Source organism: Hyalella azteca, unplaced genomic scaffold (assembly GCF_000764305.2).
Source record: "Hyalella azteca isolate HAZT.00-mixed unplaced genomic scaffold, Hazt_2.0.2 contig16679, whole genome shotgun sequence".
Classification (NCBI taxonomy): Eukaryota; Metazoa; Arthropoda; class Malacostraca; order Amphipoda; family Hyalellidae; genus Hyalella; species Hyalella azteca.
Window position 1 is genome coordinate 408301 of NW_025946489.1, and position 14058 is coordinate 422358.

Sequence of the window (14058 nt, forward strand, 5' to 3'; positions counted from 1 at the left end):
AATGTACTTAAAGTAATACACCGATAACGAACCAAACTATACCGAACTATATGATACCGTTACCGAACTATGCTGAACTATAAGATACCGTTACTGAACCTAACTATACCGAACTATAAGATACTGTTACCAAACCGAACTATACCGAACTATAAGATATCGTTACCAAACCGAACTATACCGAACTATAAGAGACCGTTACCGAACCGAACTATAAGATACCGATACCGAACCGAGCTATACCGAACTATGAGATACCGTTACCTAACCGATCAATACCAAAAATATAGTATATCGATACCGAACTTAACTATTAAACACCGATACTGAACTGGACTATACCGAACTATAAGATACCACGCGCACCGTTACCGAACCGGACAACGCCGAACTATGAGACACCGGTACTAAACCAAACCTTGCCGAAATATAAGATACGGATACTGATGCCATCGTTAACACTGAACTAAAAGTCTTACATCGGCACCGATATCGTACCGCCGCATGGCAACACTGTCCGAGCGGACATATCAACATCAGCGCGCGACACTGAAAGTTCATTCTTGACTTCCATAAATAGTTCACTCGGTCCCATAACTGCATCCGTTCTTCAATAGGGAATCGTACATAAACGATCGTAATTATCTTCCGTAAGTTTGATGTCCTGTAAGGTTCTGCCGACAACGGCGCCTTAACCAAAAGTGGCGTAGCTGAGGCGGACATCGGAGGTCTGTCCATGGACTGTAGAAGTCCAACTGTGGACATCGGAGGACTGGCCGTGGACGTCGGAGACCTGGCGGTGGACATCGGACGTCTGTCCGTGAACATTGGAATTCCAACTGTGGACATCGGAGGTCTGGCCGTGGACATCGGAGGCCTGGCAGTGGACATCGGAGGTCTGGCCACGGACATCGGAGGCCTGGCAGTGGACATCGGAGGTCTCGCCACGGACATCGGAGGTCTGGCAGTGGACACGGTCCAATTAGTAAGCTATGCCTGTTATGCTCTCGACATGCCGATCTGTCGGAGGCCGCGCAGCTATTCTCTAAATGCTCATTACACATCACAAAATGCCATTATGACTCAACCAATCGGCAATTGCTTGCTTAAATATGTTTTTCCTGCGGAGTAATTCAATTGAAGAAGGTGCCTGCCTTACAGCCAGCACATTATTTTGTTTATATTGACGCTAACGGCTTTGAAGCACTCATGAAATTTCAGCGCCGAAGTCAAATATCTAACGACGGCTGTACATGATCACCGCCTGCACACGTCCGACCAACCTCAATAAGCTTCAGATATTTCGGAGTTGGTTGCTTAGAATAGATAAAAACAGTGACATTCAACAGTCTCTTTATCAAGTAAACTTTCCAATCAGCAGTATATTTCCTAAAAAAATAACGTCAATTACTAGTTTGAAACCTCATTCACAATATAAACATAATTTTAAAAACCTCCTATTCATTTCCCGTTTTGTAAATATATTTTAAAACAGATTCTAATAGATTATATTTCTCATAAATAATTATTCGTTTCGTTTCATGAAATCCTGTTTTCAAATTTCGCTAGAAAAGTTAATTAAACATCACCAAAAACATGGGGCAGGCTTCATAAAATTGTTTCAAATTTCTAAGCGGAATTCAGATCAGATTTTGAATTGTGCCGCAAAATTTTGATTGGATCTTGCTTTATTTCATAAAACGTAAATTTCAATAATTCTATGATGTACAATGAAATTCGATTTGATAACGGAAATAAGAACAGCTAGGATTAGCATATCTCGAGCATTATCTATCCAGCGGTTTATAATGCAGAATATTTAGTAGAAGTTTTTATGCGTTTGGAGTCTTGCTTGCATCACGGATACCATCCCATTTCACTCATGGTTGAACTAATACAGATACATTCATATGCATTATTTAATAGAATATATTATAAACCCATTCTCCTTTTAAGCTAAAAGCCGCCAATTTCGGTATAGGCGGGCTCTAAATTGGTATTTTAGAGCCCGCCTATTACAATATATCTCCAATTTAGATATATTGAGGCATAGTACTTAAAAAATGTTTCGTGCCAGCTGAAGCATATATATATTGACGATTAAAACAGTTAATCTGTTTATCGTGCTACCAACATTAACCTGGCACCTCGGTTGACCAGCTTCTCGTCTCAACCTGTTATGTCGGGTTGAATTGATAGGTTATACCGTTGGGTTAATCAATCTGGTACTGCACACGACATTCCGAGCAACGACTGTTCAGTTTGATAGTAAACAATATTTTTACACGAGATTTTCCTATAGCTTTCAATTATCAATAACTTGCTTAGAACTTTATTAAATGGGATTAATTTTATTCCGAAACACTTTGATTGATATAAAGGTTAAGTGATAATCCCCAAAACGAAAACCAAAAATTATTTATTAACAGATCCCCTTACTGCATATTTACTTACTGCGCTTTATTGTAATACTGATAGCATGGATGAGTTAAAATCAAGATTACATTGCGATTTAACAATACTAATTAAAGTTGATTGTATCAATTTTTAATACCGATTCTGTCGGTGCATTACAGCGTTAGTGAGATTAAGAACTTTAAATCCTTTTTAGCATTATATGCCGACTATGATAACTTACCGTGAAAGGTATATCACCCCCTGCAGCTTCATATGCCGGCTATTATAATAACTTACCCTGAGAGGTATATCACTCCTAGCTTCTTATGCCGGCTATAATAACTTACCCTGAAAGGTATATCACTCCTAGCTTCATATGCCGGCTATAATAACTTACCCTGAAAGGTACATAACCCCTAGCTTCATATGTCCACTATAATAACTTACCCTGAAAACAGCTCCTCCTAGCTATATAGTTATGATTTATTAAAGTAACTGTAATTATTAACTCTAGTAGTTAGTAACAGTGTTAACTGAAGTGTATCTGAATTAGTCGAGGCTACTTGAATTGCTAGTCAAATTTGAAAATGTACTCAGTTTAGCCATTTTGTTATTGTTATACTTTCAACCTCCTGAGAATTACTTATATGAATGATTTTATGATTTAAAACTTCCACATTTTTATTTGCCATTTGTCGCCACGTATCGCACGTAAACTTCTATGAAACGTTTTGCATGCATCATCTGACCATCAGGAAAGCTCAGAAACATGTCAGTATAATATTCCAGGGAAATCTCAAACCGCATTTAAACGTTTGTCTAAATGCAGACAGTAATTATATATAACTAGACCTGTAGATATTAGACACGAGTAGCATTTATGAAAAACATTTTTGTGTATATGTAACCACTGAGTAAACTTTGTTTAATATTTTTAAAACTAATTTAATTGCTATAAGATTCGTTTGACTACATAAAGCTTGAAAGCTTCAGTGCTCGAAACATTCAAGCGGCGTTTATGCATGTAGAAATTTTTGTGTATGTGTAACCAATGGGTAAAAGTTCTTTATTATTAAAGCTAATTTAATTGCTGTAAGATTCGTTTGGCTACATGAAGCTTGAAAGCTTCAGTGCTCGAAACATTCAAGCGGCGTTTATGCATGTAGAAATTTTTGTGTATATGTAACCAATGGGTAAAAGTTCTTTATTATTAAAGCTAATTTAATTGCTACAAAATTCGTTTGGCTACATGAAGCTTGAAAGCTTCAGTGCTCGAAACATTCATGCGGCGTTGCTGAACAATCGGACACGGCAGTTGCAGGGCGGCATATCGATCTCCTGCGCACATCTAAGCAGAACTGCGAACCATAAATCCTCGACGTCCAGGAGCTACCCAGCGCCATTTGCTTCACAACCGAAACGTGCGGCTGTCAGACTACATAAATGGGGGGCTGTTTGTCATGCTGCATGCTAGGTGGAGGGGGCAGAGGGGTTATAACGCGGTCTGCATGATAACGTACAGAGTGTATATCCGTTTGTCATGCTGCAACGCGGTCTGCATGATAACGCACAGAGTGTATATCCGTTTGTCATGCTGCGTGCTAGGTGGAGGGGGCAGAGGTGTTATACCGCGGTCTGCATGATAACGCACAGAGTGTATATCCGTTTGTCATGCTGCATGCTAGGTGGAGGTGTTAGGGGGTTATAACGTGGTCTGCATGATAACGTACAGAGTGTATATCCGTTTGTCATGTTGCATGCTAGGTGGAGGGGGCAGGGTGCATGACAACGAACAGAGTGTATATCAGTTTGTCATGCTGCATGCTACGTGGAGTAGAGGGGCGGGGTCTCATAACGCCATATGCATGATAATATATAGTTTATGTTCGTTTGTAATAAACAGCGTGTGCTTGTAATAAAATGCAAGCTTCCTTCTAGAGCGTCGTTGCAGTGTGAAGCCCTCGTTTATTGAGTTATGTATGAATCAAGAATAATATACAAGCTCCAAAACATTAAACTGTAGTAATACTATTTCAACGAGACCGCGGTATTCTTTGTAACTTACTTTATTCGACGCAATAAATCCTGTGATTTAAGCGATACCGGCATGTTCAATGCACTCAAATTATTGCTATATTCAAACATCAGTAAAATTACAGGTTAATGTGATACATGTTCTGAAGAAATTCAACGAGGCAGATCTCTGCATATCATGGTTGGCAGGGCAAGTCATAATGGTTTTAATTCTCTTGCGCAATCCTTGACTAAAAGGTAGTATAACATCTATAACACCGGCATTAGCTCTTTAAATTTTAAATTTAATCATGTAAAATTAATGTGTAAACATGGTTGATGTTCACAAAGTGTTCAACAAGGAAGTATTTAGCTTTTATGGCGCCATAATCGTTTCTCAAACGCAACGCCTCAAGTTCCGATTATTTTTAAGTGTTCTTTAAACATTAATTTTATTGCAGAGTGCCTCTCCAGTCGTAACAATAGTACACAGTTATATCAAGATAGAATAGCTGTATTTATGATAACATGATATATATTATCTAAAAGCAGACTCTGACGAGCTAAGCAGTCGTGGCATTTACGATCACTGCGTTGTATTGATCGGTGACGCCCCCTAAAGTTTTCAGCGTCATGCATGAGTTGGATTAATGACATTATGCAACGAATTTTTTTCATTATTCCATCACATGTTGAATTATGACCTTATTAAACTTGTTGTGCACATGAGGGAGGTGAAGAAAATTTTACGAGAGTTGGTTTCTATTTAACAGGTGATTGACTTGCTTTGAAAACGAACATTACATAGGAAGAATATCTAGAAAAAGTACGAAATATATCCGATTTCTTACATTCCAATAATTTTAGCTCGCGGCTTTAATGATTTACCAATAAAATTCTACTTACACATTGTAATAGATTTCTCACAGCCCTAAAATATTCTTAAGTTTGTGTTTTTGTTTTTATCAGACTTGATGCCGCCCTCGATCCATTGCTGGTAATTCAATTGCTGAACTAAATAAGGTTTTCACCGCAGGCGTCGCCGCGACTCACTTCCGTGTCAACAAAAACTCGAGAGCCACACATGTACGAACACTCAGAAAAATTAAGAGGTTATTTTGTCAGAATGATCACACACTTTTTTCACACAGCATGAGCAAAGGGCGGACGTAGCACTGATACAACCTGGTCCCGGATCAAACCATGAGTCTGCATGACCGACATAAGAGCAAAAATGTATCGTCATTTGGACAAATTTTCATTAATTTCTCTGGATGAAAATGTCCAGCGTCGTCAGCATCGTGATGGTGAGTATATATATACCAACACAGACCCAGAAAAAAATTCGACTCTAGGAGAAAAACACGAGTTTACACATAAACAAATCGATAGGGATTACCCGTAAATATTAACAAATCATACGTAGTCGTAAGATATTCGAAAATCCACCTGATTGTGAAAGAGTTACACATGCATTGTTATTAAAGCTAGCTGGATATAGTAATTAATTACTTCTCACCGTTTTCTGTAAGCCATAGATAATTTTGCTCTGGTTGTTAGTTTACATGCAGTTAATTATCTTTCATTTCATCTTTGCTAATATAGCACAGGATTCCGCAAGCCAATATTCATAGATGTTTTTGCTTTAAAAATGTAATTATTGAAAACTCATAATAAAATTTTATTATTACGGTTCATGCAGTAAATTTGGAAGTCATATATGGTGCAATGATGTATATTGAATATGAGATTGTCATTATTCACGTTAAAGTGAAAAATTTTTTATTCATGAAATCGAGATGTCATTAAAATCGTTCAAATCGGTATAGTAACAGCACATAAAAGACTGGAAATTTATTTGTAATTTCTTTTAAATAATCATGAAATGCATAAATCATAAAATAAAATCAAACGACAAAAACAGACAACGAGTTATAATTTCATAGCAATCTCAGTCAATGGAATTTACACTGTACGTCTCATCGTCCATTAGATGCTCACCGGCTGAACTCTGTTTATTCAATACGCACAAATATACGGACATTAACAAATATTTTGCACGTGACCCGTTCTTATACAGGTGCTAATTAAGTTCAATTGCAACCCAGGTTCTACCGGTGCAGATGTTTCTTTGAACAGTCGTCTGCTTAATTTGTATACTGTGGTGCCTTTAAAAATAATTTAGTTTATTAAATATTGTTTTGCTTCAACGGTGCCCATTATTGTACTGCTAAGCAATCTTCATGGCTACATTAGATGAACGTTAATTTGAGCCGTCGTCATACGGCGATTGCTTTGACTGTTATTTCTTATATTCTAGTTGCCAAACTAGAAATATATGAGTTGTCAGTGTCATACTATATATATCATGAAAAATATCATGTTAGCAGTGGGTAATTGCATCTGAAGATATTCAGTAAGCTACCCAAAGTCATCATCTTCGTAAGCGTTCGACAACCATAAAATAAAATGTATATATATATAATCAGTATATGCATTATCTAGGCTAACGTATGTTTTCTCAGCCCTCCTTGCTGTGTTTGTCTCTGACTTCCAACGTACCTAAAATAACAAGCCTTGTCTCTTCCCCACAGCTGAGCCGCACAATGACGTTTATACGTGTACAAGGGGACGTTTTCCCTCAACTTCCCTTCGTAAACCCCTTGTTGGGCTGACAGCACCTCGTCTCCCCTCACCTAGCGCCAGAGGGGAGACAGGACCCCTCCTGCGGTACATTAGCACCTCGGCCCTCCAACTCGATTATGTAAGCTCACGAACATTGAAGATATTTGCTGAAATGTGGGAGTCAGTCTTTTTTTCTGATTTCCTTAGTATGTCATACAAAATTCGCCTAGATAAAAGATAAAACTAGTATTTAATTCATTGCACATTAGAGGTTCTTCAAACAACTATTCGCCATATTTGTTTGAGCCAAATTTTGTATGAATTTAATTTAATAGTTAACATAAAGTCAGCTATATGTTAACTAATATTAAAAATATATTAGTTAATTATTAATCATTATTAGTTATTTATTAATATATATATTAATATAGTTAATATATATTAATATTTATATAGTTATATATTAATTATCAGTTATTTAATATTAATAATAAATAGTCAGCTCAATAATATTAACATTGACCGAAGAGCAAGAATGCAACTCCAACGATAATTTTTACTTGTGCTCTCAATGTAAAAAATGCGCCTTTCTAAAATATTAGAATTTTTTCCATATCTTTAATGTTGCCCATATATAACAAGATAAACGGCTTATAGAGACCTGTAATCATTATAGGTTGTTTCCGTGTTTGAAGTACAATTGCAATGAGCAATCATGCGCAAAACAAAAGATTACTAATTAAATAAAAAAAAGTACGTTATCTGTCTAAGACAATCATGAATAATCATCTTCCGGAACTGGTCAGAGTTAAAAAAATTAGAATACTAATGAAAACAAATACCTACATAGTTCTTTTTTGAAGAAAAATGGATGCACTTCCAGATAATTGTCAATTTTCCAATCTTGGTTTACACGTCGCTGTAGAAATAGGATAGCAGATACATGGCACTGAACAAAGGCGTATCAGAACTCCCATATGGACTCATCTAAAGTTAATGGGAGCACTGGATGGTAAGTCGGTATAGCATTAAAGGCTTCTATAGGTTAGAAGATCTTTATGACAGGTAGTAAGTTAGTTAGAACCGTGAACTCCCACCGTCGAGAACAAACATCCAATCTTATGGTTCATTATTTGGTCGTCGGACTTGTGGCATGATATACTATTATTATCGTGTGGGCTTGTGATCTAAAACATCACCGCCCACACCTACACATGATTCTCATGATACTACGAAACTATAGCTATCAAGGATCCTCAAAGGTTTTTGTATTAGACACACCTAATTCAGGAGAGGTATATGTACATATATACGGACCTGCATGGGTGCTGTTTAATGAATGAACGTGAGAGCGATGTATTGGACCAATAAAATAATTGACACTCTTAATTTGAAAATTTTAACTGGAATTTCACACACACGTAGAATTTTCTGAAAAAATGACGCTGCCGATGTTGAATTTAATGCACATATGATGAAATAAACTGCAACATTTTACAACAACATGGTACCAGACGAGTTCACTTATAAAAATAGTCTCATATCAAAACATCTAACAAGAGCAATTGCTTTCCTGTTCAAAAACAATCTTAATCGTAAATAAACGTATTATTATTGTAATTTTAACTGTCCACATTCTAGTTCAAGCTTTTAATCGAAAAATATCAGTCGAGACATTACTTGTAGAGATTCATTACATCGTATCTCTCGTCATTTTATTACAGTTCCAAGCTATGAATTTATCCCATATTTTCACTACGAAAGCTAGTAATAGTATATAATTTCAGCTGCTCGGTGAAGTGATAAATGTGAGGATAAATGATGCTATCAACACCTCAACCTTGAGACCGCGGAGGTTCTATTTTTTTTTAATATGAAGCTTGTGGGGGAACCCGCCTGTCCAGCTGACGGAGGGTGCCGACAGCCGAGCATTGTGGGATATGAGTTTTTCTAACGTATCTTGACATAGATTAAATCATTATAAATCTACCATATTAGGTAGAAATTTAACACAGAATACTTCTATAATTATGCAATAGATGCAAAAGAATTCGAGAGTAATGGAGAGGTAATGTGTATATTAAATTGGGTTAGAAGGTAAATAAGTTTGAAAACCACTGGTTTATTCTCAGTAACAAGTTTCACGATTGAAAGTTTAGAGACGCTTATAATCGAAGTTTTTGCGTTAACGGTTTGAAAATACAAGGTGCGATTTTTGTTGTAATGGACCTTAAAATGCGATAAATAATGATGAAATAATAATAAACAGCTGGTACAAACAATCTGCAAGTAATGATTTCCATATTGGTTGTCGAAAATTATTGGAAATTGAAATGAAGAGTTATTATTTCTATTAAAAAAATCTGTATAACCACACGTTTCTTCGAATGTACAACAATTTACAATGATATATGGCGCAATTCGTAAAACAATAATATCCATGAGCAATTTATTGCTATTTATAAAGAATTATTAAGTAGAATTTTTTAATATGCGAAGTTTAAGCTAAGAATCGCGTTTAAATTTTGAATACGGCACTATTTTTCATATGACCATATCACTTAATAAACACTACCTACACAGTAATATTTGTGTTGATTTATTATCAGTGAGTTTCAAGTGAAAAATTCCAAGGCACTTGTTGACAATGTTGTAAAAATTATTCCCTGCATGTTCTTGTTAATTTATAAGAAAGGAATTACAACCCACATGCGGATCATATGAGTTAGTTAATAAAACTTGCACACTAAAAACTTTTTCTGGGAAAATATCAAGAGGAGTTTCATTTATTCCAGCAGCACCTTCGTCTTGTCTTCACGAGACCTTTATGTAAGACTCCCCGTTGCTAGCGCGATATTCTTTAATCTCTTTAGAAGAGGACTAAAAGACGATTATTACTAAGTATATGGAGCATAAAAGAAGCCAATTTATCGCATGCAAAGGATAAACGTAAATAATTTTCTAGTGAAGATAAGTTCAAGCGATTATGACAGCAATACATCGCATGGCTCGCCACTCCAGTTGCAGCATTAGACGCCCCTGGCCCCGACAGACTGATGAGGCTATCAGGACTGACCATTAATTTTCCAACCTTATAATTATGTAATCTGAGTGTGGGTTTAGAGGTAGTCGACGATGCCTGGGATCCGCCCCTTCGTCGCCTCCGTAAATAAAGCACCCGGTAAGTTTATTGGCGCTTGTGAGTCGCTAACACCTTTCGGCACGCAACGGCGCGCCCTCTTGGCCAATTATTACTGTACGCGCACTTAGAGATTCTGCCGGTGCGCGGTCTGTAGCTTGTGCTCGCCGGTCGATGTAGTTTGCACCCATTTTCTTCTTCTTGCATGTTATGGTCTGGGAACATGCAAAAATATGGCATTATGGTCAATACCACTAAAAGCGTACAAAGAAATTATTGTTTAGTATTTTCGTAGTATGCTTTGATCATTTTTAACAAATTATCTTCATTAAAGCGTGTTTTACTGCTGTTATAACTCATTTGACAATAAAGTTTCATAGAACAACATAATTTGACTGTAGTGAAGGTACAATAATCGCAATTTTTCCTCAATCCGTCATTTTGGTTTTTCAATGACAGTTTTTTCAATGAATATGTGACCAATATGTAAATGTTGAATAGACGATTTTTTTCCAACTCCGCGATTTTAAAGATGGAGTGCAGAAATAACGATGAACGTATGAACTAAATTATAAATAACATGGAACTAAATTTTGACGCTGGCCAGTTAAAAATTAAACAACTACTGTTTTATTTATCCATCACTAGAAACTTTGTCGACTTATTTGTATAAGCTGTAAGCGTTTATCTACGTTATCTTCTATATATTTTTTCGTATCTGTAGTAGCAAAAATTAATAAAATCTATAAGGCAAGTAACTTCAGATACAATGGTCTTATAATGATATATTCTACGCCATTTCGATCAGTCTTCAAACATATGTATACTAATTGGATTACTTGTATAATTTGCTTTCGCGTTCGCCTTTAGGCCGTCCAATAATACTTTAAAACTCGTATTTTTCATTATCTTAATATATCTTATTTAATATTTTCAAAAATTATAATTTCCAACTGAGGCAACTTTTGTCAAGAAATTTTTACAAATATTTCTGATGATAAAAATGAAGAGTTTTACATTTTCTCGCCGACTCCGAGCAAAAAATAGCGAACCTATAAGTTGTTCAAAATTCAAAACCTCTAACTTTCAAAATTTCAGCTTGCCATCTGCTATTTTCGTGTCTCTTGATCCGGTAACAATTGTTTGCAATATTCGTCGGCATAGACAACAATATACAGTATGTCATAAGTAATGTTAAGTTAGAGTTAGATAATTTTAGTATAACTATAACACAACAAATTTCTTGCTGTGAAAACTAACATTGTTATGCTGGATAAATCCATGAGATTCGCCTGGATCTTAACTTCAAGAAATATGAAGAGATTTTGGATGACCAACCCGGCACGTTTTATACGAACGAATCACTGAACTGTTATGTATTCAATCGTCTTACTGCAATAATAATAATAATAATTGCAAATAACTCGCTGAAGCTGTTTTTTTCAAACGACCTGTTCGAAGCCTCATTTTCAACAAAAAAAAAAAAAGAAAGAAAAAAAAAATAAACCCATGTAGACTCCTGTTCTTGAGTTTTTAAAAATCTTGATTTGCGTTCTCATTCAATTTGAAGATAGTTCAATTACTTCATTATTATTTCAGGCAAACTCTTCTGTTATAATTCGCGTTTCTGTAGTGCCTAATAGTTACGCCCGACTAGAAGATCAGCAAATAATCAATAATATTCTAATATTCCCGTCGATATTGTGCACCCTATATTATACACAGCTCCTATATATTGCCATACAACGCTTCGCAAACAACAAACACACACTAGCTTCCTACAATATACAGCTTCCTACAATATAATTCCAATGTCCCACGATTCCCCAATTTGTGATAAAAATTCAGGCTAAGGTCCTCGCACGACAGGTATAATGAAATTGTGCTATAATCGCATTCGCAGGACTAGGTTTCAAACACAGGAACAAACTTCACGAATATATAATGGATATAATATATAATGGAAAACCCTGCATGGTTGTGTTTGACGTTTGAATGAAATCTAAATGATATTGAATAAAAATTTAATATACGTATCTACAACCCCTGGCAAAAATTATGGAATCACCGGCCTCGGAGGATGTTCATTGATTTTTTTTCTTCATTCAGTTGTTTAACTTGGTAGAAAAAAAGCAGATCACAGACATGACACAAAACTAAAGTCATTTCAAATGGCAACTTTATGGCTTTAAGAAACACTATAAGAAATAAAGAAAAAAAATTGTGCAGTCAGTAACGGTTATTTTTTTAGACCAAGCAGAAGGAAAGAATATGGAATCACTCAATTCTGAGGAAAAATTTATGGAATCACCCTGTAAATTTTCATCCCCAAAACTAACACCTGCATCGAATTAGATCTGCTCGTTAGTCTGCATCTACAAAGGAGTGATCACACCTTGGAGAGCTGCTGCACCAAGTGGACTGACATGAATCATGGCTCCAAAACGAGAGATGTCAATTGAAACAAAGGAGAGGATTATCAAACTCTTAAAAGAGGGTAAATCATCACGCAATGTTGCCCTTAAAAGAGGGTAAATCATCACGCAATGTTGCAAAAGATGTTGGTTGTTCACAGTCAGCTGTGTCTAAAATCTGGACTAAATAAAAACAATATGGGAAGGTTGTTAAAGTCAAACATACTGGTAGACCAAGGAAGACATCAGAGCGTCAAGACAGAAAACTTAAAGCAATATGTCTCAAAAACCGAAAATGCACAATAAAACAAATGAGGAACGAATGGGAGGAAACTGGAGTTAACGTCTGTGACCGAACTGTAAGAAACCGTCTAAAGGAAATGGGATTTACATACAGAAAAGCTAAACGAAAGCCATCATTAACACCAAAACAGAAAAAAAGGTTACAATGGGCTAAGGAAAATCAATCTTGGACTGTGGATGACTGGATGAAAGTCATATTCAGTGATAAATCTCGAATCTGCATTGGGGAAGGTGATGATGCTGGAACTTTTGTTGGTGCTGTTCCAATGAGGTTTATAAAGATGACTGCCTTAAGAGAACATGCAAATTTCCACAGCCATTGATGATATTTGGCTGTATGTCAGGTAAAGGCATTGGGGAGATGGCTGTCATAATATCTTCAATAAATGCACTAGTTTACGTTGATATTTTGGACACTTTTCTTATTCCATCAATTGAAAAGATGTTTGGGGATGATGAAATCATTTTTCCAAGATGATAATGCATCTTGCCATAGAGCAAAAACTGTAAAAACATTCCTTGAAAAAAGACACATAAGGTCAATGTCATGGCCTGCAAATAGTCCGGATCTTAATCCAATTGAAAATCTTTGGTGGAAGTTGAAGAAAATGGTCCGTGACAGGGCTCCAACCTGCAAAGCTGATCTGGCAACAACAATCAGCGAAAGTTGGAGGCAGGTTGACGAAGAGTACTGTTTGTCACGCATTAAGTCCATGCCTCAGAGACTGCAAGCTGTTATAAAAGCCAGAGGTGATGCAACAATATACTAGTGATGTGTTAGTCGAGGTGTTCTTTTGTTTTTAATGATTCCATAATTTTTTCCTCAGAATTGAGTGATTCCATATTTTTTCCCTCTGCTTGGTCTAAAAAATAGCAGTTACTGACTGCACAATTTTTTTATTGGTTTCTTATAGTGTTTCTAAAAGCCAGAAAGTTGCCATTTTAAATGACTTTAGTTTTGTGTCATGTCTGTGATCTGTTTTTTTCTACCAAGTTAAACAACTGAATGAACATCCTCCGAGGCCGGTGATCCATAATTTTTGCCGGGGGTTGTAGTATAGCATAAAAAGTTCACATTTTTATTACAACCCATTTCGCATTCTTCGTGATTCCACAATTCAAAATAAAATTTCTGATGCAGCTATTCGTACCAGTAGCACCTGTATA